The sequence below is a fragment of the Podarcis melisellensis genome (assembly GCF_964234715.1).
Source record: "Podarcis melisellensis genome assembly, chromosome: 13".
Classification (NCBI taxonomy): domain Eukaryota; kingdom Metazoa; phylum Chordata; class Lepidosauria; order Squamata; family Lacertidae; genus Podarcis; species Podarcis melisellensis.
In genome coordinates, this window is record NC_138545.1 from 31,906,142 (window position 1) to 31,926,240 (window position 20,099).

The 20,099-nt window shown below is 47.8% G+C and overlaps 1 protein-coding gene across 2 annotated transcripts in view; it reads left to right on the forward strand.

Annotated features, from left to right (window-relative positions):
* The window catches only part of LOC309355084 (inactive phospholipase C-like protein 2), a 36,292-nt gene that overhangs the window by 1,982 nt on the left and 14,211 nt on the right, over window positions 1-20,099 (forward strand). The gene's annotated exons all lie outside the window — the stretch shown is intronic.

The following is a 20,099-nucleotide window of genomic DNA, read 5'->3' on the forward strand; positions in this document are numbered from 1 at the left end:
GTTAGGTCGGTCTTATGGGGTACCCAGGGCAGCTAGTCATCCTGCTTGTGGATGGCAGTCTCTCTTTCCTCATCTGCAGGGGGGCTCTTGGCTGAGTGGTAACAAAAGGGGCAGTGTTAGAATCTCAGATATACAAGCTAATAGCCAAATGGCACCTTGAACCTAGGTTACGTTGCTACAGTGGAATGGTTCTAGGAACCATCCCCCCCCCCGAGTTTATCACCATCATCATTTCTATACCGTTTTGTATTTTAAAGAACAAATCTCAAAGCGGTTTACAACACATTCAAACATCAAATAAAACAATCCAGAATAAAAACAAAATTCAAGCTTAAAAAAAGCTGGAGGGGCTAGCCAGATGGAGAAGTCAGTCACCAACCTGGCCTCCAGAGATCTCCATGTGGTCGCTGTTGAACCTGTGCCAGTTGCAAAATGCTCCTGGTGCCTGGCTAATTTCTAACACTGAAAAAGGGGAGCCTAATCAGTATTTCTAAGCAGAGCCTCTTCCCACTGGAACATAGGAACCTGCCTTATTCTGAGTCAGACCCTAGCTCTGCACTGTCTGGCAGTGGCTCTCTAAGGTGTTAGGCAGGATTCTCTCCTAGCCCTACCTGGAGATGCCAGGCTTTGAACCAGGGACCTTCTGCATGCAAGGCAGATGCCTTACCTCTAAGCTATGGCCTTTCCCTAAAGAGCCTGCAGTAGCAGGCTTATCATATAGAGCGGCCCAACTGGCCAGAACCCCCAGGTTCTGGTTGAAGTTTGCACAAAAATCCTAGGAGGGTGTCTCTGACATTTCCACAACAGGCATAAAGGTCCAGTCCAGGCGTAGCCAAACTTGGCCCTCCAGATATTTTTGGGACTACAACTCCCATCATCCCTAGCTAACAGGACTAGTGGTCAGGGATGATGGGAGTTGTAGTCCCAAAACATCTGGAGGGCCGGGTTTGCCTATGCCTGGCCCAGTCCTTGTTGCAAATCAAGGCTGGCCAGATCACTGTGTCACATTGGCCGCAACATTTGCATGTAAACGAAGCTCCCGCTTGTCATTTGAGCCCGGTTGTTCTCTGCTATTGGCTGTGCACATGCCATATATTCAAAGCACATATAAAGCCCTCTGCCAGTCCAAAACAGAAGAACCACCCTGGGAAATGGAAGCTTGTCAAGGGTGCTGGGAATGGCAACTCTTTTTGAAGGGTAATTACAGTTCCTAGGATTCTTTGGAAGCAGGGAGGGAATATGCTTTAAGTTCATGGTGCATATGCAAGCCACAAGCGGCGCCAGCTCTTTCACTCCCTTCCCCGGCTGAGTTCCTTCACCAGGCTGAGATCCTTGAACTGGAGCAAGCAGAAAGGTACACACATAGCAGATAGTTGCTGATTGCTCCTGCAAATGAGCCAAGCCTCATGTCGCACGGGGCGGGGCGAGGGGAGAGCCAATAAGCTTGTTAGTGCATGTATCCTTGGAAGGATGTTGCTGTCATCTCCCCCACCCCTCCATCATCGCCTGCTGTGAAGGGGTTCTCGGGTTCCCTTGGGTTATTTATGTCTTGTTTACCAGAATCCACATGGCCAAGGCCATTCCATGGCATGGAGGATCCAAGGAACCAGAATCACGTGGTCACTTGTTCGGCTGTGACGTGACCTTCCTTGTGCCGCTGCTTTCGTGATGGAAGTATTTGGGGAAATGGCAACTTCCTTGGGCGTTAGAGAAGGCGAGCGGTAGGAAGATTAAGGGCAGTAGGGCCACAGATGCCACGTGGATTGTTGTTGTTTTTTGAATAGCCAGTTGGGCCGCTCTATATGTAATAAGCTGAATTTGAGATGGCTGAATTTGAGCGGCTGCCTGTGGTGTCTACGTTCTCTGAATGCCTGTTGCTGGACGAAGACAGCGCTCACCTGCCGGTTGCATTTGCAGGGTTATGAACAGTTTAATCTAGTTATAGTTTTATTTATTGAATTTGTATACCACCCTTCATCCGAAGACCACATCGTGGTTCACAGCATGGAAGTACAAAATGAGAACACAAAATAAATAGGAAAACGAAAACAAACCAATAACCTTCTCTACGAGAGGCCCGGAGGGTGGCAGCCCTAGAATGGGCCTTTTTTGCAGTGGCTCCCTGTTTGTGGAATGCTCTCCCCAGGGAGGTTTGGCTGGTGCCTTCATTATATACCTTTAGGCACCAGGCAAAAGCATTCTTCTTCCACCAGGCCTTTAGCTGATTGACATCCAATGCCCTTTTCAATGAGTTGTGGGAGCGGGCATTATTGGTTTGTCCTTGTTCTTATTTTTATTATGTACTTCGTGTTTTGAACTGCCCTACAGATACAGGGCAGTACAGTGGTACCTCGGGTTATAGATGCTTCAGGTTACAGACTCCATTAACCCAGAAGTAGTACCTCAGGTTAAGAACTTTACCTCAGGATGAGAACAGAAATCGCACGCTGGCGGTATGGCGGCAGTGGGAGGCCCCATTAGCTAAAGTGGTTCCTCAGGTTAAGAACAGTTTCAGGTTAAGAACGGACCTCCAGAACGAATTAAGTTCTTAACCCGAGGTACCACTTTGTACAAATTTAATTAATTAATAATTCCAATCCCTCTTCCACAAACAGGTTTAAGGCCTGGTTATAGAGAAATGTTTTCACCTACAAATGTTTTGTAATGAAGGCACCAGGCAAACTTCTCTAGGGAGAGCATTTTTAATTCAGCATTGCTCCTGGGTATTGTGGGAAATTTGAAAGGAATCTTGTTGCAGCTGCTAGCACTGCTTGGAGTTCTGGGTTGGACTCCCTCCCCCGCAAGGGATCCCGAATGCAGTTGTCAATTATGGGCTCTGCCCTAATGCCAGCCCTGAGAAGGCCCCTCTCTCAGCACAAAAGTAACTATAGTTGGCCAGCCTACGTGCACCTGAGATTGGTGCGAGAACTTTCAAGTCAAGCAGCGGGTGACTTTCAGACACACTTGAGCCCCGGCACCTCTCATCTTAGGATGGGGCAAAAGCGCTCCATGTTATATTGCGGTGCCAGTCCTCACGTAGCCAAAACTCATGGCCGAGGGGGAAGTGTCAGCAGGCTTGGGGTGTGTGGGGGGTGGACCTCAAATTATGCAGAAGCGCATAGAAAATATTTAGGGAGAAAAACTATTGAGTGGTGGTGAGACCCCAAAGCAGCTAAGGATTTTTTAAGGGAAAAAGGGAAGGAGGGCATAGCTGGCTTGAAGGTCAGGAGAACATCACCCCATAGTGTTTTGTTGCAGGACTCACCTGACGTTATCTTTTCACATGTTCCAGGATTGGGTTTTGGCTCTGAAAATGGGTTCTGAGAATGAGTTTTTCGGGAGGTGGGATCCTGGCTGCACCCCATCTCCTCTTAGTAGTGTGCGTGCCTATGGAAGGGAACCCATAAGGTCTGTGTCTTTAATCCTCAGGTGCTGTTGGTGTGAGCAAGTCTAATGTTATGGCTATCTACTGAGTCGGATGGTTCTACGTAGTGTGTTGTATTTTCTTGCTCAACACTTTGGGGGCCTAGACCAAAAAGCAGCATAGAAAGAAACTGTTGGTGATGGTTCATGTAGACTAGTCTTGAAACTGAAATAAATGGGGTGTGAGGTTGAGAATGCTCTCGAGCAAATTTTCTTTATTCAGACTTTGAGGGGGGGCAGGAAGGGGAAGAAAACAAGTATATATGTTTTAATTGAAAATGTATGCATTGCAACATTTATAATTATGCTTTTGAGAAGTCTTGTGGCAGGGAAGAAAAAAATAATTTGTGCAAAATATTGGAATTGCCTACGGTAAGTAGGGCTCCCCCCCCCCCCCAGCCAGAACTCAGTTCCGGCACCTCTCAGGTTGGCATTATTTCCATTATAAGAGAACAAGGGAGGTGTTCATGGTGAGTTCCGGCCCCTCTTTTTCTAGAAAAGTAACACTGCAGTTACAAGGGTGGCCCAATGCATAAGGGCAGGCATGTCCAAAGTCCATTTTGGGGACCTAATCCAGCCCCTGTGGCAGTATATGTCCTGGGGTAAAATCCTAAAAACAGCTTCAATCCCCCAAAAAGCTCAAGCTAAAGTTATAAAAATTGTGGCAAGCTAAAATGGTAAAAAAAGGTCAACAACTTCAATCTTAAAAAAAGGCCAACAACTTTGGTCGGCTCCCACAGCACTTCATTTCATCAAATCTTGCCCTCTTTGAAAAAAGTTTGGACACTTCATCAGGGGGACAGGGTTCCTACTACTTTAACAGTTGCATACACTGGCTAAAATTTCCTCTTCTGCACAACTCTTAAAGGTGCAGGAGTCCTGTTCCCCCTTTGCAGCTTGCCACCCAAATACTTATTACCTAAGAATGCATTGACAATATTTAAGTTTGAATAGAACCATACAAAGCGGCCACCGGTCCGTCTACCCAGCAGCCGTGTACTCTGACTGGTAGTGACTTTCCCAGGTCTCAAGCAGAGATCCCTGCTTCACGGTATCATTTAAGCTAGTGATCTTGTCAGATTTCATGCATGCGCGGTGTGAGCTGTGTTTCTTGAGTGTCACTCAAATTACTATTTCAAAATGAAATTTGCAACGCTGGCACTCAAAACTCTGCTGCACTTGGGTGGAGTTCGGGGTTCTGCATCTGTTTAGGGCAGCCAGATTTTTAAAAAGAAAGGACTGGGTATGTGGGGGCTCCTGTGCCTTTTTAATATTTGCATGGAATAGGGAATTTCAGGAGGTGGAGCATTTTGACTATTAAAGATGCAAGAACCTAGCTTTCTTTTGCCTCTGACTAGTCACCAGAGATCTGCTGCTTACCTTGACTGGCAGCAGCTGTTTGGCAGCGTGTGCAGAGCATCATCCCCAGCCCGTGAAATAAACTTCGAAAGTGACCTTATTCCCAGGACTGGCTAGTTGTCTCATGTGTCCCAATGTTCATGGAATTGTAGAGTTGGAAGGGACCACAAGGACCATCCGTTCCAACCCTTTGCAGTGCAGGAATCTTTTGCCCAACTTGGGACTCGAACCTGTGACCCTGAGATGAAGAGTCTCAGAAGCAGTACCAACTGAGCTATGTTGGTGTTGTCTGCTCTTCATGGGCAGCAGCTCTCTTAGGAAAATGAGTGAAGAGTCGTTCCTGTCACCCGCTCTCTTGATCCTTGTAAAGGTAAAGGGAGCTCTGACCATTAGGTCCAGTCGTGGCCGACTCTGGGGTTGCGGAGCTCATCTCACTTTATTGGCCGAGGGAGCCAGGGTACAGTTTCCAGGTCATGTGGCCAGCATGACTGAGCCGCTTCTGGCGAACCAGAGCAGCGCACGGAAACACCGTTTACCTTCCCGCTAGAGCGGTACCTATTTATCTACTTGCACTTTGACGTGCTTTCAAACTGCTAGGTTGGCAGGAGCAGGAACCAAGCAACGGGAGCTCAACCCGTCGCAGAGATTTGAACCGCCGACCTTCTGATCAGCAAGCCCTAGGCTCTGTGGTTTAACCCACAGCGCCACCCGCGTCCCTTGCTCCTTTTAACCGAGGGTCAAACCTGGTGGCTTCTGCCTGCAAAACACCTCCTCTGCTGCTGAGGCTCAGGTCCCTCCCAGAATCCTTTGCACTGGAGACTTTCCTGCATGGTAGTGGTAGGGCTGAGCCATAGAAAACACCATGTGCCAAACCCTCAAGGTGTGACTCTGCTCCAGGTGTCCCATCTTGATATTACTGACTCCCCCCTGCTTTCCCCTTTATTTCCCCCATCTATAGGGCATGAACCTCAGTGTGGGCGTTTACTGCGGGGTTCTGATGGAGGTGCCCTTGGTAGGTGTGTGTTTCTAAAAGCGGCCTTTTAAATGTTTTTGCGTCACGGTTGTTCATCTCCAGAATAGGTTGCTGTCACCCGAGACCCGCCTCCTTGCTCCTCGCAGCCTATTTTAAGCACTGATTGCTCCAGTGCTATTAATACAGGGTGTGTGGGCTGCGTTCCAGCCCCTCTGCCACCCCCCAGCTTGTTAGGCCTTTCTCATGCACCTTGGAGGAGAAGGAATCCGCTTGCCCTGCAGTCTGGAGCGTGTTTTGAAAAGGCTAAATGGATCTTGTGCACAGAGTGCAGGTGACGTAACAGGCTTACCATTCCTCCAGTGGCCTTTCTAAAGAAAAAAAATCACCTGGGGTTTGGGTGCGTGTGGATTGAGGTACACTCCCTGGGATGTGCCCATGGCGGTGATAGAATATGCAATTTTTTGCAAGTGCACAAGGGTAGGGCATTGGAGCCCAGGGGAAGATCTGGAAAGCCATAGCAAGAAGTGCCAAAGCTCTGTTACCTTGGCAGCTAAACTCATGGAATCCTGAGACCTAGTATGGGGCAAGGGCATGGCTAGGGAAATAAAATCTCTGTTTGGCTATGCAGCCCACTAGTCGACCTTGGGATAGCTTCCCGCTAGCTTTAACAGTGTTGTTGTGATGATGGAGTGGGTTAATTCCCTCTGTATGTGGCCTGAGTGGGACTCTGTATGTGGGACGTGGGTGGCGCTGTGGGTTAAACCACAGAGCCTAGGACTTTCCGATCAGAAGGTTGGCGGTTCAAATCCCTGCGATGGGGTGAGCTTCCGTTGCTCGGTCCCTGCTCCTGCCCACCTAGCAGTTCAAAAGCTTGTCAAAGTGCAAGTAGATAAATAGGTACCACTCCAGCAGGAAGGTAAATGACGTTTCTGTGTGCTGCTCTGGTTCGCCAGCTCTCTCGGACAATAAAGTGAGATGAGTGCCACAACCCCAGAGTCGGTCACGACTGGACCTAATGGTGGCTTGGGTACAAATTTGGCTTGGGTACAAATGGCTTGGGTACAAATTTGACCAATCTGGAAGGGGTGAGAAGATCGGGAACGCCCACTCACTGGCCTATGTGATCCAAGCTACAGTGAAGCATAGAGCAAGTGTACTGCAAAGGCTCCCCCCCTCCATCTTTGAGCTGTACAATGAGCTCTTAGTCTTTCCATTTCACAGATAGGAAAACTGAGGCTGAAAGATGGCATCCTCCCCTGAGGTGTCTCCCCAGTGAGACTTGAACAGAATTGGGCTTTGAACTCTGGTCTCCAGCTTTCATCCTGTGTTTTTAGAGAGTGAAAGAGGACATGTCTCTGCCCCAAGGAACTTACAATCTAAACTTTGACAGAGAGGAATACAGCAGGGCAGTAGAAGGGAAATGGAGGCAAGGTAAACAGGGAAGAAGTATGCGCTTAAGACGTAAGTTGCTAGCTTAGTTGCACAGTAGGGCACAGGAACAGAAAGGTGTTCTAGATAAGGTAGTTCAGGATCCTTTTGAAAGGTCCACACAAAGGCCATCTTTGTCAAGTACTGGAGGGGGGAAAGTGTTGCCCATTTATGGGCAGTCCCCCCTCCCTCCATGAGCACTCGTCTGTGTACCTCCATTATTCAGGTGTGATGCATGGATGGAACTAATTAAACAAATGGCCAAAAATAAAACAAAAATCCTTCCTTTTTCATTGTCGTCACCACACTGACTGACTGACGCAGGTTACATCTGCCTCTAAGTGACAGCTGAAGAAGTCCTGGTGCAGAAATCACACCCACCCCCTTCATCTGTTGCAGAGGAAACACAGACCACGTGTCCACTGCCAAAGGATGCAGCTCTCTGGGGCAGGGGACTGGGGGGGGGGGGAGGAGAGAACGCACCATCTGACCCCAATCCAATGCCCTCCAGATGTTTTGGACTTCAAGCTTCCATCAGCGGTAGTTATAGCCCAAAACATCTGGAGAGTCCTAGAAAGCTAGAACGGACAGAGGTTGTACTTCAGAGAGAATTTGCAGGTACCTGAAAAAGTGTTTCAGGTATCTAACATGAATGCAGCTCCTCCAGTCTCTGGCTGAGCCCTCAATCAATTTTCCAATGAGCCTTTGGCATGGGATACATTCTGCCAAGGGGGGAAAGTTCCCCCCGGCGGATCTGAGAGGCTGCAGTGGGATGTGGGGAGGAGGCGATGGCTGGTGCAATGCTGCAATTCTTTTTCTGCTTTCCACCTGCCTGGCTAGAGATGCAGTTGGCTGCCCATCTGTTGTTCAGCTATGTATTTATAATTTTTTGCTTGGGTTTTTGGTACCCTGACCAGGCTGCCCCGGAGGAGGGATGCAGATGGGTACGAGAAGGAGCTTTTAGCAAGGAAGGTGCGAATTCCACCCCCTCCCCCCAAAAAATTTCGTTAGCAAATTAATTCCACTTGGACAGCAAAGCAGCTCATTGGGACTTTTGAGATTAGGGCCTGGCAGGACGCGTTTTAATCACTGGAGGTTAATGGACCAAGAAAGCAAATAATCTTCTGGTGCCAGAGGGCTATTCGCAGGGTGGGAGGGGGGAAGGAGTCTGCCCAGTTTGGCAACTGGATCCACCACAGCAACTGGGGAAGGCTGGAAAGCTTTCTTCAGTATCTTCGTTCATTCTGTGCTGCAGTCTTTGCTGGCGTTGTTTTGGTCTTGCTGCTGTGGTACTAATAGGATCTTCCTAGTGGGGCAGCAGTAAAACTGCTAGCACATTTGCAAAGCTAGGTAGGGTCTGGGATGGTTTCAAATTGGATGGGGGACCGTGCGTTGAGATTCCTGTATTGCAAGGGGGTTGGACTACATGATCCTCAAGGTCCCTTCCAGCTCTACAAGTCTATGATTCTGTGAACATGCCTAAGACTGATCCTCTCCAACGTGGACCCCATCTGCACTATAAAGTGCTATCATACCACTTTAAGTAGATATGGTTTCTCCCAAAGCTTCATGGGAACTGTAGTTAGTTAAGGGTGCCGTGAGTTGTTGGAAGGCTCCTATTTTCAATCCCCAGAATTCCTTGGGAAGAGGGATGGATTGTTCAACCACTTTGAGAAATTCTAGACATTCGCTTTGTACATGCTCAGAGCCATTCTCTCCCTTGCTTTGGAGGTTCTGGCTTGAGGTCTGGTGCTCTGATGAGCCAAGGAATGCAGATGTGACTTTTGACCAACAAAGCAGTGCTTGAGAGTCGCCTGTGCAAGGGGAACATTTCACACCCTGAAATGAGAAGAGCCTAAATTAAGCCCTGCCTAACTGGCGCTGGGCAGCCCTACAGCCTTCTTTATTAAGGGAGTCATTCCTTCTTTCCTTCCTTCCTGGCTTTGCATTCCTATTTTATTCTCCCTGTCCCCAAGCCAGCCGAAGCCAAAACACCTGTTCGGATTCCAAAGGCAGGAAAAGTTATTCTTCTAGTACAAACTTCCTGAGGAGGTCCAGATCCGGCCCTTCAGCTGTGCCTTATAGGGAGGAAGTGCATCTCATGCTGGGAGTCAGTTTCTGAGTCCCTTCCCTCCCCCCCGCCCCCCCTTGCCGCAGCCTGGTGTCCATCTGCTTACCGCATTAAAGAGAGAGAAGCAGAGCCTCTTGCAAACATTTGCGCCATTCAAAGCAACCCGAGACACCATCTGGGGCTGCTTTTGGGAGGGGGACGTTCAAAGATATTCATAGCTGTTGATCCCACAGAGAGAAAGCTAGAGGGAGAAGTGCTTTATATGGCTGTTGGTCCACCAGCACTAGATGTGACACTTTGCATAACAACACAAGCAAATACACACACAGAAGTACTTGTGCTAAGGCGAGGGGTAGGCCCATGACCTGAATGCGGCCCTCACAGTCTCTCTGGCCGGCCCTTGGGACTCTTCCTAGGCCACACCTCTCCCTGACCTTGCTTGACCCTCTCCTTGAGTGTCATCATCAGCTGTTGAGCAGGGATTAAAGCACTTCTTAAAAGTGCTGTTTGAAGCAGCTTGTGGGCTTCTGCCAGCAGGCGTGAGGCTGTTTAAAGTGGTGTGGTACTGCTTTAAATGTATAATGTGTGTTGGGTAGTGGTTTTGGTCCAGGACTAGGGAGAACTCAGCTTAAACCCACAGTTGTCCCTAAATCTCCTTGGGGGCCCAAGCCCCTGCCCCTACCCTGCAAAAATAGAGGCTGAATTCTGCTCAGTGGGGTAGACAAGCTACCCAATAATAGTACCTTTTTTGTGTCTAAATTCAGTGTCAAGTTTACCCAGTTTATTACAGTGTCCAGGCATTGATTCAGATTACACAATGCCTCACTTTGATTTCATGAAAAGGAGAGGTAGAGCCGCAGGCCACCTGCATCTCCAGAATGGCACATACCTCCAGATAGCATCTGTCCGTGGTTTCATACAGATGTTAAACAGCATAGGGCAGAGGTCACCAACCTAGGCCATGGGCACATTTTGATTTTTGAGTAAATGCTGTGTGTGGGTGCCGCCACCCTTTCTGGTTGCTTTTCTCCCCCTCCTCCTCCTCTGGATCAGTCCCCCATCCCCAAAGAAAGTGCTTATGCACAGACCTCACTTTCCCAAGGAGCTGACAGAGCAGAATAAAGCTTAGCCGCAAAAAGGACATAGAGTTGAAAGAAGTAGGCAAGAATGTTATTCTTCCAACTTCCTCCTCCTATTCTGTATACAGTGGTACCTCTGGTTACATACACTTCAGGTTACATACGCTTCAGGTTACAGACTCCGCTAACCCAAAAATATTACCTCGGGTTAAGAACTTTGCTTCAGGATGAGAACAGAATTTGTGCTCCAGTGGCAGTGGGAGGCCCCATTAGCTAAAGTAGTGCTTCAGGTTAAGAACAGTTTCAGCTTAAGAACGGACCTCTGGAACGAATTAAGTACTTAACCCGAGATACCACTGTACTTCTCAAGGGAGGGAAGAAAGTAACTATCTCTGATCACGGCCAAGGATGCAATGGGAGAGAGGCCTCAATGGCTTTGTGGGTTCCAGGGGAAGACTTTCAGGGTGCCAGGGGATCCTGGGCACTGCTCTGGTGACCCGTGAAATAGGGAATATATAGGGAACCCAATTGCCTAGCTGCAAAGGGGCAGAGCGCTGACCTTGCCAGCCCCACATTCTGGAATCAGCCATCCAATAGGAGCAGAATCACTGAGGTCACTCCAATCCCCAGCCCAGACAGCCTAACCAGTAGGATACCATGTAGTACAGAAAGACTCTAAGTTACAGGGGAATCAATATGATCACTGTCCTCCTCCTCTCAGCAAAGGTCATCCCCCAGGGCAACCGAGGCAGTTTCCATTCCAAAACCAGGCCTGAAGCCCAGTTGAAATGGATCTAGAAAGTCAGTTTCATCCAAGAGTACCTGGAGCTGGCCGGTGACAATCTTGCTCAAGTACCGTGCCCAGAAAGGGGATGTTGGCAACTGGTCTGCAGTTTTTATTTTCTGGGTCTAGGCTAGGTTTACTCATAGCTCCTGGTCCTTCTCCAGGCAATCTGGATCGAAGCGTGCAAAATAAGAGATTATGGAAATAGTTCTGATTTGCAAAATTACGCAGGTTGCAGAACCTAGCTTTTCTTGCTGCAGAATTGGGATTTCCTAGGCAGAGATTTTTATTTTCTTTTTTTAGTGTAGAGTACCCAAAGCTCTAAATATAACTTAATGCATGCTTAGCCAAAACCAAACATCACTTCTTACTGCAAATCTATGAGGCACTGTTTGCTTGTTTATTGCAGAACCCAGGCTGTTGTGACAGCTTAGGCTAAGGAAGAAGGGAAGCATTGAGCTGGGGTATTAGTTGTAGCGGGAAGGAGGCAGAGGACTGAGAACCATGCATGGGACAGAAAAAAGCTCTTTTCTCCACCAATGGGGCTGTTTCCCTCCCTGTTTCCTCCTCTGGTTTCTAAAACCTCAGCGTCCTCAGCCTCTGTGTTTTCATAACCTTGCTTAAGATGAAGAACATTGAGCCACATGGTAACCTTGGACTCTGCAATGTTTGGACACTCTGTTATAAACTCTCAGCTACTCCCCACGGCTACCCCTCTCTGAAATGTTACAGAACCTTTGGGGAGACACACAATTTCTGGGAAGTTCTCCCATGCAAAAATCCCATTGGAACAAACAAGCAGCTCTCGTTCATTTTGGTTGGGCTCAGATAGGACAGCCTCGCCACAATACAGCTTGTCATTTATGTACAAAATCTTCCTTTTTTTAATTTACAGGGTTTCATTCATTAGATTTTGAATATTTCGTGTACAAAAAGAAAAGAGATAAACCACAAGAGACAAACACATACATGTGCAAATGCAGTAAACAACGATTAAGGAAATAATTCTTTTTGCGGCAAACAATTGTGGATAGAGAAGCACAAAGTGGGATTTGACTATTGGTCCAAACTTGTCTGCTGTCTATTGCTTAAGCAAACAAGACTGTGCAGGGGCCCCATATCTCCGAAAATATTCTATTCTTTTCCCACTTGGGGAAGGTAACTTTCTCACAAGGGCTGTGTTGGGTCATGCCTTCCGTCCATTGTTTGCTTGGGGGAAGAGTATCTTCCCTTCCTTGTTGAAGTGCTAAGTGTTTAGCCACCGTGAGTGCCAGCAATAGGCAGTCAGCATTCCAAAGGGTTGGTACCCTATTCAACAAGTTGTTGACATCTTTGAAACTTGGGTGGGGGGTCCAAAACCACCTTTATGTGGTTGGTTGCCTCTGAACAATACTTTCCTGTGCTTGACATCCTTTTCTGGAAGAGGAATTGTCGGGTCCAGTACACTGGCATCGGGTCCATTACACTCTAAAGCAGCGGTTCTCAACCTGTGGGTCCCCAGATGTTGTTGGACTACAACTCCCATCATCCCTGAGCTCTGGCCTTGTTACCTAGGGGTGATGGGAGTTGTAGTTCAACAACATCTGGGGACCCACAGGTTGAGAACCGCTGCTCTAAAGGCAGTTTGGACTGAGATATTATTTATTATAATCATTAACATAAGAAGAGCCAACCAATTGATTATTATGATTATAATATAATAGGTATCTTAATAAATAATAACTCCTTTTCCTACTAAATGTACCCTAAGTGGATACTGCGTAACCACGAGTCTCCTGTTTTAATGGCTGCGTCATTTTAATTGGATTATTCTCTTGTGCATTTTAATTACGGATATTCTTATTTTAATGTCTGTGTAATTGGCTTTTTATATTTTGTAAACCACTTATTGGCACTAAGCAGCATATAAACAAATTAATAAGAGTATTTCCCGGAAGATCTTGCTCCTTCTGTCATTAAGACGGAGCTGCCTGACGTGCATTTCCCCCCCTTCTTTCTTTTTTCAAAATCCATTGCTTTTGTAACCAGCTCAAGGCCCTGTTTCGCCTAAAGAAGGATGCTGCACAAGCTGTGAGGTCTTGTATTTTCATACACAGGTGAAACATAAGGAAGGCCACTAAGGTCCGGCCGAACCCAAAGAGTACTCACTAGTGGTTACTCATCCTTTTGGGAAAAAGGGACAAGTCGGGGGCCGCAGGGTTCTTTCCTGGGTCCATTATTGTTCAATGTCTTTATAAACAACGTGGATGAAGGGATTGAGGGCAAGCTCATCAGATTTGTTGATGACCTCAAACTGGGAGGGGTAGCCAGTGCTGCTAAAGTCAGAACTGGGTCTCCACTAACAAAACCCCACAGAAATCTACTACAGTCGTACCTTGGATCTCAAACAGCTTAGTTGCCAAACATTTTTGCTCCCGAATGATCGAAAACCGGAAGTGAGTGTTCCTGTTTGCGAACTGTTTTTGGAAGCCGAACGTCCGACGGGGCTTCCGATTGGCTGCAGGAGCTTTCTGCAGCCAATCAGAAGCTGTGCTTTGGTTTCCGAACGTTTTTGAAGTTGAACGGACTTCCAGAACAGATTCTGTTTGACCTTCAAGGTACGACTGTACAGTGACCCTGACAGGTGGCACTGGCAGGCAATCCACCTTCTACTTTAAAAACCTCTTAGTGAAGGGGAGGTCAGCTCCCTTCTAAGGCAATCTCTTCCACTATAGGAAAGCTCAAGTCACCAGGACGTTCTTCCTAATGCTTAGTCTGGATACCTTTTCTTTTAATTTGAGCCCACAGGTCGGGTCCTACCCTCTAGAGCAGGCATGGCCAAACTTGGCCCTCCAGCTGTTTACGGACTACAATTCCCATCATCCCTGACCACTGGTCCTGTTAGCTAGGGATGATGGGAGTTGTGGTCCCAAAACAGCTGGAGGGCCAAGTTTGGCCATGCCTGCTCTAGAGCGACAGGACACAAATGGGCTCATTGCCATCCATCCATCTGTCCTCCTTAAACTTGTCGTTGAATGATTGACAGAACATGCCTAATTGCTTTAGATTTAGCATGAGGCAGATTCATATAAGACCATGTCATAGGAAGAAGCTGCCTTCATCCTGCTATTCAGACCACATATGCAACATAAAGCACCAGGATTGCATTTTGAACTGCCATGGTTTTCCCCACAGAATCCTATGACTGTGGCAGACATCGCCTCAGGTGCCTTTCCCAGACACACCAGGAGACAGCAGGCATTGAACCTGAGGCCTTCTGCATTCAAAGCATGTGCTCTGCCATTGAGTTATGCACTCTACCTTATCCTTAGCTTGCAATGAAGGGGTTGCCTGAGATCTTGGATGCTTTTAATAAAATTAGGTTGAGAGACTGGCAGGGGAACTCAGGTGTGTGAGATCTGGCTGTCAATACTCAACTTAGGGATGATGTTCTCTTGGCAAGGAGGGAATTCTGGACTTCACATGCTCCAGGAATGAACCGCTGGCACTGAGAACAGGTTCTGGTGTCTAAAATCTATTGGACTCGTTTTTTTGTTTTCAGGCCAGGAACTTTGACCCACGTTTGCCCCCAAACTCCGCATCTCACCTTTTCTCTCCCACGCCCTCCTGCAGCTGCCAAAACCCAATAATGACTTTGAATAAACATCTCCCGCTCCATCCCAATCTTCTGATCTGTGTCAATTTAGGAACCATCAATTTCCCCTCTTTCCTGTGGTAACCGTAGAGACGGTACATTATGTAACTTTGATGTCTGACTCATCTCCACCCCCTCGCTGTCGATTTTTGTCTCTGCCCAGATCAGGGTGGTAACCATCCTCCCCTACGTTCTTCGGATCTGGGACCCGCCTGCATCTCCGTGTGGCCCAGGAAGTGAAAAAAGAGGCATCAGCCTCCATAGAGTTCCCATGGCAGGGCATGGAATAATAATAATAATAATAATAATAATAATTATTATTATTATTATTATTATCATTATTTATTTATACCCCGCCCATCTGGCTGAGTCTCCCCAGCCACTCTGGGTGGCTTCCAATCGAGTGTTAAAAACAATACAGCATTAAATATTAAAAACTTCCCTAAACAGGGCTGCCTTCAGATGTCTTTTAAAGATAAGATAGCTGCTTATTTCCTTCACATCTGAAGGGAGGGCGTTCCACAGGGCGGGCGCCACTACCGAGAAGGCCCTCTGTCTGGTTCCCTGTAACCTCACTTCTCGCAAAGAGGGAATTGCCAGAAGACCCTCAGAGCTGTATCTCAGTGTCTGGGCTGAACGATGGGGGTGGAGACGCTCCTTCAGGTATACAGGACCTGGAAATGTCTCTGGGGCAGCCAGGTCCCAAGAACCCCATTCCTTCCTGCTCAGGTGCTTTTCTGTGGCTCTTGCCAAGGGAATGGCATGCAAGGAAAAGGTCCCTACGTGTTGGGTGGGTGATGGGTGGGCTCAAAGCCCTCAAGTTCCAAGGTCAGACTTTATAACCTGGAGCTGCTTCTCTGCACCAAAGCACCACCCAGCGATATGTTTCCTATTAGGACTGTCAAGATTGCCTCTGATCCCATGCAGAGTTACTTTCCCTTGCTGCTGAGCTGACAGCTCTGCCCACAGTGCATTTGTGACTGCTTCTCCTCCACGTTTATTTTGCCTCCAGGTTGGCAACTGTGGTGGTTTTAATACTTCTCAGGTCACCTTTCCTGTCCTGGCTCTCGGCCTACGCGCAGCCTTTCAGGCATGTCTTCACAACCGTAAGGGCCGGTGAAAGGAGTGAGGGGATGTCAGCTATAGTTCTGGCTTGGAAGAAACCCAATTGTATCCGTCCAAGGCAAGGACACAACTACAGTGGTACCTTGGGTTACAAACACCTCAGGTTACAGACTCCGCTAACCCGGAAGTAGTACCTCGGGTTAAGAATTTTACCTCAGGATGAGAACAGAAATCGCGCACTGCTGGTACGGCGGCAGCGGGAGGCCCCATTAGGTAAAGTGGTACCTCAGGTTAAGAACAGTTTCAGGTTAAGAACGGACCTCCGGAACGAATTAAGTTCGTAATCAGAGGTACCACTGTACAGATTCCTTGGGCGTTTCTGGTACTTGGATTAAGCTTTGACTGTGTGCTTTCAGAAGACATAGGTGGCATCAGTTCATTGCATTTAAACCCTGCCTTTCCTCATAACAGAGCTCAAGAGGCGTACACATGGTTCTCACCCATTTGTTCCCACGACAGCCCTGAAATGTAGGTTAGGCAGAGAGGGAGAAGGAGTGATTCAAAGTCACCCAGAGAGCTGATGGCCATTTGAGCCCAGTCTAAAAGTCCTAATTGTTGCATTGTATTATTAGGCTGTCGTTTTTCCAGCTGCCCATTCTAGGCGTTGGGGGGAAGGGGGCACTAGCTTAGGGTGTGTGAGGGAGGCTTGGGGTTGGATCCTCAAGTAGCATCCCTAGGCAAGAGGAGGAGATGGCTACATCCAGCAGCGATTTTATGCCAGCAGAGCAGAGCTGGAAGAATTTAACCCCTGGGGTGCAAGTTACTTGACTTTCCAGCACAGTTGCCCTTTCTGTTTCCAGATGCACAGGCAAGCTTCACCCACCCACTAGCCCAGGACCCAGAAAGGGCACATTTCCCTGGCCCAGCAGAGAGGCGGCCTCCAAAAGCTAGCTGCGGTCACAGTGGCTTGGCAAAATGAGGGTGGCAATCTTCAAAAATAACATGGGAATCCCTTCTGGGACCCTTGAAATGTTGACACTCCCCCACAAGGGGAGTTCTGCTGTTTGAATTTCCCTAACCTGCTTCCTGCAGTCTCCTGGCAGTGAGCTTATCATTTTTCATTGTGCCCAGGAGATGGAGTGCCAATGTTGGCAGGGCTTCCTGGTCAGCAGCCAGATTTATCCTTCGGGCTGCTGTTAGTAGCCGAAGGCTATTTGTGTGTGGCACTTTGCATTGGTAGAGTTTTATTATTGCATTTGGCCTTTGCACCAGTCCTACAAGGCATGCATCACTTAACTGTTCCCATTTTGCAGATGGGGAAAACTGAGGCTTAGAGAGAAAGTTGCTTGAGGCCTGCAAAACAATAAATGTGGTGGAGGAACCCTGGGAACTATAGTTTGTAAAGGGTGCTGGGAACTGTAGCTCTTTGAAGGGTATCCTGCAGTTTCAGAGACCCTTCCTGGGAAGCTGTATGCTTTGAATGTATGGTGTGCATGCAGCCTTCATAAGGTGCTTGGTTTGTCATTCTAACACCGGTATTTGGCTTAGCGTTCCCAGCTACAAATCTTTGCCCATAGCAGCAGATTTGCACACACATGATAGTACATGGGTGAGAAATTATGTTCAGCTTGCATTTCAAGACAATCCCACTTAAATTAGAACTCTTTGGAACAAGATGCAAACCAAAACACAACCCTAATTTGAAATACACAAGTCTTGGAACTGCGCAGTGCAGTTCTCCAGGCAAGTAATGTGTACCTCACTCTCACACAAAAAACAACACACATTCTGGAGTAAAGTGTGCATAAAAGTGCATATATATGTTGGTGGAAAAAGCATACAGAAATGCATTATATTACGAGAATGTTTTCTTCAAAAATGTGTATATTAGATTACACTGCTCCCTATCTCCATTTTATCCTCACAACAACCCTGTGAGGTAGGTTAGGCTGAGACAGTGGCTGGCCCAAGGTCACCCAGTGAGCTTCATGGCTGAGTGGTGATTGGAACCCTGGCCTCCCAGGTCCTAGCCCAACACTCTAACCATTACACCACAATGGGTTTCCTTGTTTGCAGGGCAAGCCCAGGAAGAACCTGAAATGTTTTTTTGCCTTGAAACTGTACCAGGACTTAGCTAAGAAAAAGTTTCTGGGGTCCTAACCATGGTATACTTCACCTCATCCCTGGGAATGAATTTATAAAATTGCTAAGCGTAAGCTATTCCTATTTCTGTTGTTTCTTTTTGGTGTTCATTGTGAGGGGATGGAAGCTTCACCGGGGCTCAGTTCACAATCCTGGAACACATAAAGTCAACTGAGTAGCTCTGAGCTTGCAAAGAGAGAAATGACTTTTAAAAATTTGAAATACCTTCCTGGTTTATTTATTTTTTAGTTCTGTGCAGCTTACAGAATAACAATGCTGTCCCAATAAAACCCAATTGTACATTTACCAAGCAATGAAACACTACCAGGTCTGGGACTAAGACTAACACACAGGTGGCACTGTGGTTTAAACCACCCAACCTCTTGGGCTTGCTGACTGGAAGGTCGGTGGATTGAATCCCCACGACGGAGTGAGCTCCCGTTGCTCTGTCCCAGCTCCTGTCAACCTAGCAGTTTGAAAGCAAGCCAGTGCAAGTAGATAAATAGGTACCGCTGTGGGGGGAAGGTAAACAGCGTTTCCGTGCGCTCTGGTTTCTATCACAACACCGCTGCGCCAGAAGCAGTTTAGTCATGCTGGCCGCATGACCCGGAAGGCTGTTTGTGGACAAATGCCAGCTCCCTCGGCCTGAAAGCAAGATGAGCTCTGCAACCCCATAGTCGCCTTTGACTGGACTTAACCGTCCAGGGGTCATTTACCTTTCTTTCTTTTTAACACAAGGGCACAATCCTATATTTGTTTGGAAGCAAATCACACTAAGTTTAATGGGAATTGCTCATCAACAAGTGTGTTTGGGGTTGCAGCTTTTAGCCCTGTTGAGAAATTAACTTTTGTGGGGGATGTTGCCGACATCTCTGTAGTTTTTGCCATTTTGTAGACCCAAAGGAGCCAACTGGGGCGCAGAGGGCGATGTGTTAGCCAAGTAATTGGTCAAGGCCTTCAGAACATGGTTTAAGCAAGCATCTTCATGGGAAATACATTTAAACATTTTCGCACTGTACCTCCAGTTAATTGCATTTGTGAATTCCCAGCATGTTTGCCTGCCTCTTCCCTCTTCCATCCTCTGCTATTCTTCCCTCTTTCTTATCCCGCCCCCCATCAGGAAGCATTGTGGGTGGGGTGGGGGGGTGAGGGAACAGGGGAAGGAAAGAATCAACAGAATGGTCGGATGTAACTATTTTTAGCATTGGGGGTTTGGCTCTGAGTTCCTGGAGCCAGTTTGGTCTTATCTGGCCCCTGCACCGGGGCTGGAGGATGGGGAGCGAAGAGCTGCATTTTCAGAGTTCAGGTCAAGCCTGATCATTTTAGGAGAATGGTTTGTCCCTGACCTTCCAGATGCAACTGGTTGGTCTTTGGTTCCTTGAAGCTGAACGAAATAGTTAAACAACAACAACAACACCCACCTATGTGTCAAAGGTCCTGCCGTCCCCTGTTGTGTAGATGCAGCCCAAAGTTTTTTTTCATTCAGCCCTTGTTTCTTCAGGGTCCCCCATCTTACAACTTCACAGTTTTCCTTCAGGTCCTCCACCCATCCTTTCTCAGGAGACAAGCCTGGGCAGTGTGTATGGAGGTCCTGGGCTCCCTAGACGACAAGACACCCCCCCACACACACTCTCGGTCTCACTGGTCCAAAGGAAAGCAGAGCAATACATTTAGCACCAGCAGGAGGCGAAGAAGGCACCATCCAACCATTGCTTAGGGACTCAGCTTTGGATTTGTGTAGGATTTTCTCCTGAGCCTTTTCTTCTCCCCCAAGGCAGTGGAGTTTTAGGATCAGGGTTTTCCTCCTCCTCCTATAGATGGGCTGCCTTCCCAGGTTCACGAGCCCCATCTGCCCCTAAGTGCAATGAATACAAATAAAACAAAACAAAACAACAAGTGGCCTTGCCGTGGGCAAACAGGATTCAGGCCTGGGCTGCCACAGCCATTTTAGCTGAGGCTCATGGGAGTGCAGCAACAGCTGGAGGGCACCTGGTTAGGAAAGGTTGTTCTGGGCTGTGGACGTCATGGTCTTCTTCACATCCTTCCATATATGGTAAGCCAACCCTGCTATGTTTCCGGGTGAGTGGGGCGCCCTCCATTCTGCGAAGTGGAGGCCCTGTATTTCTGCCCTAACTCAAAAG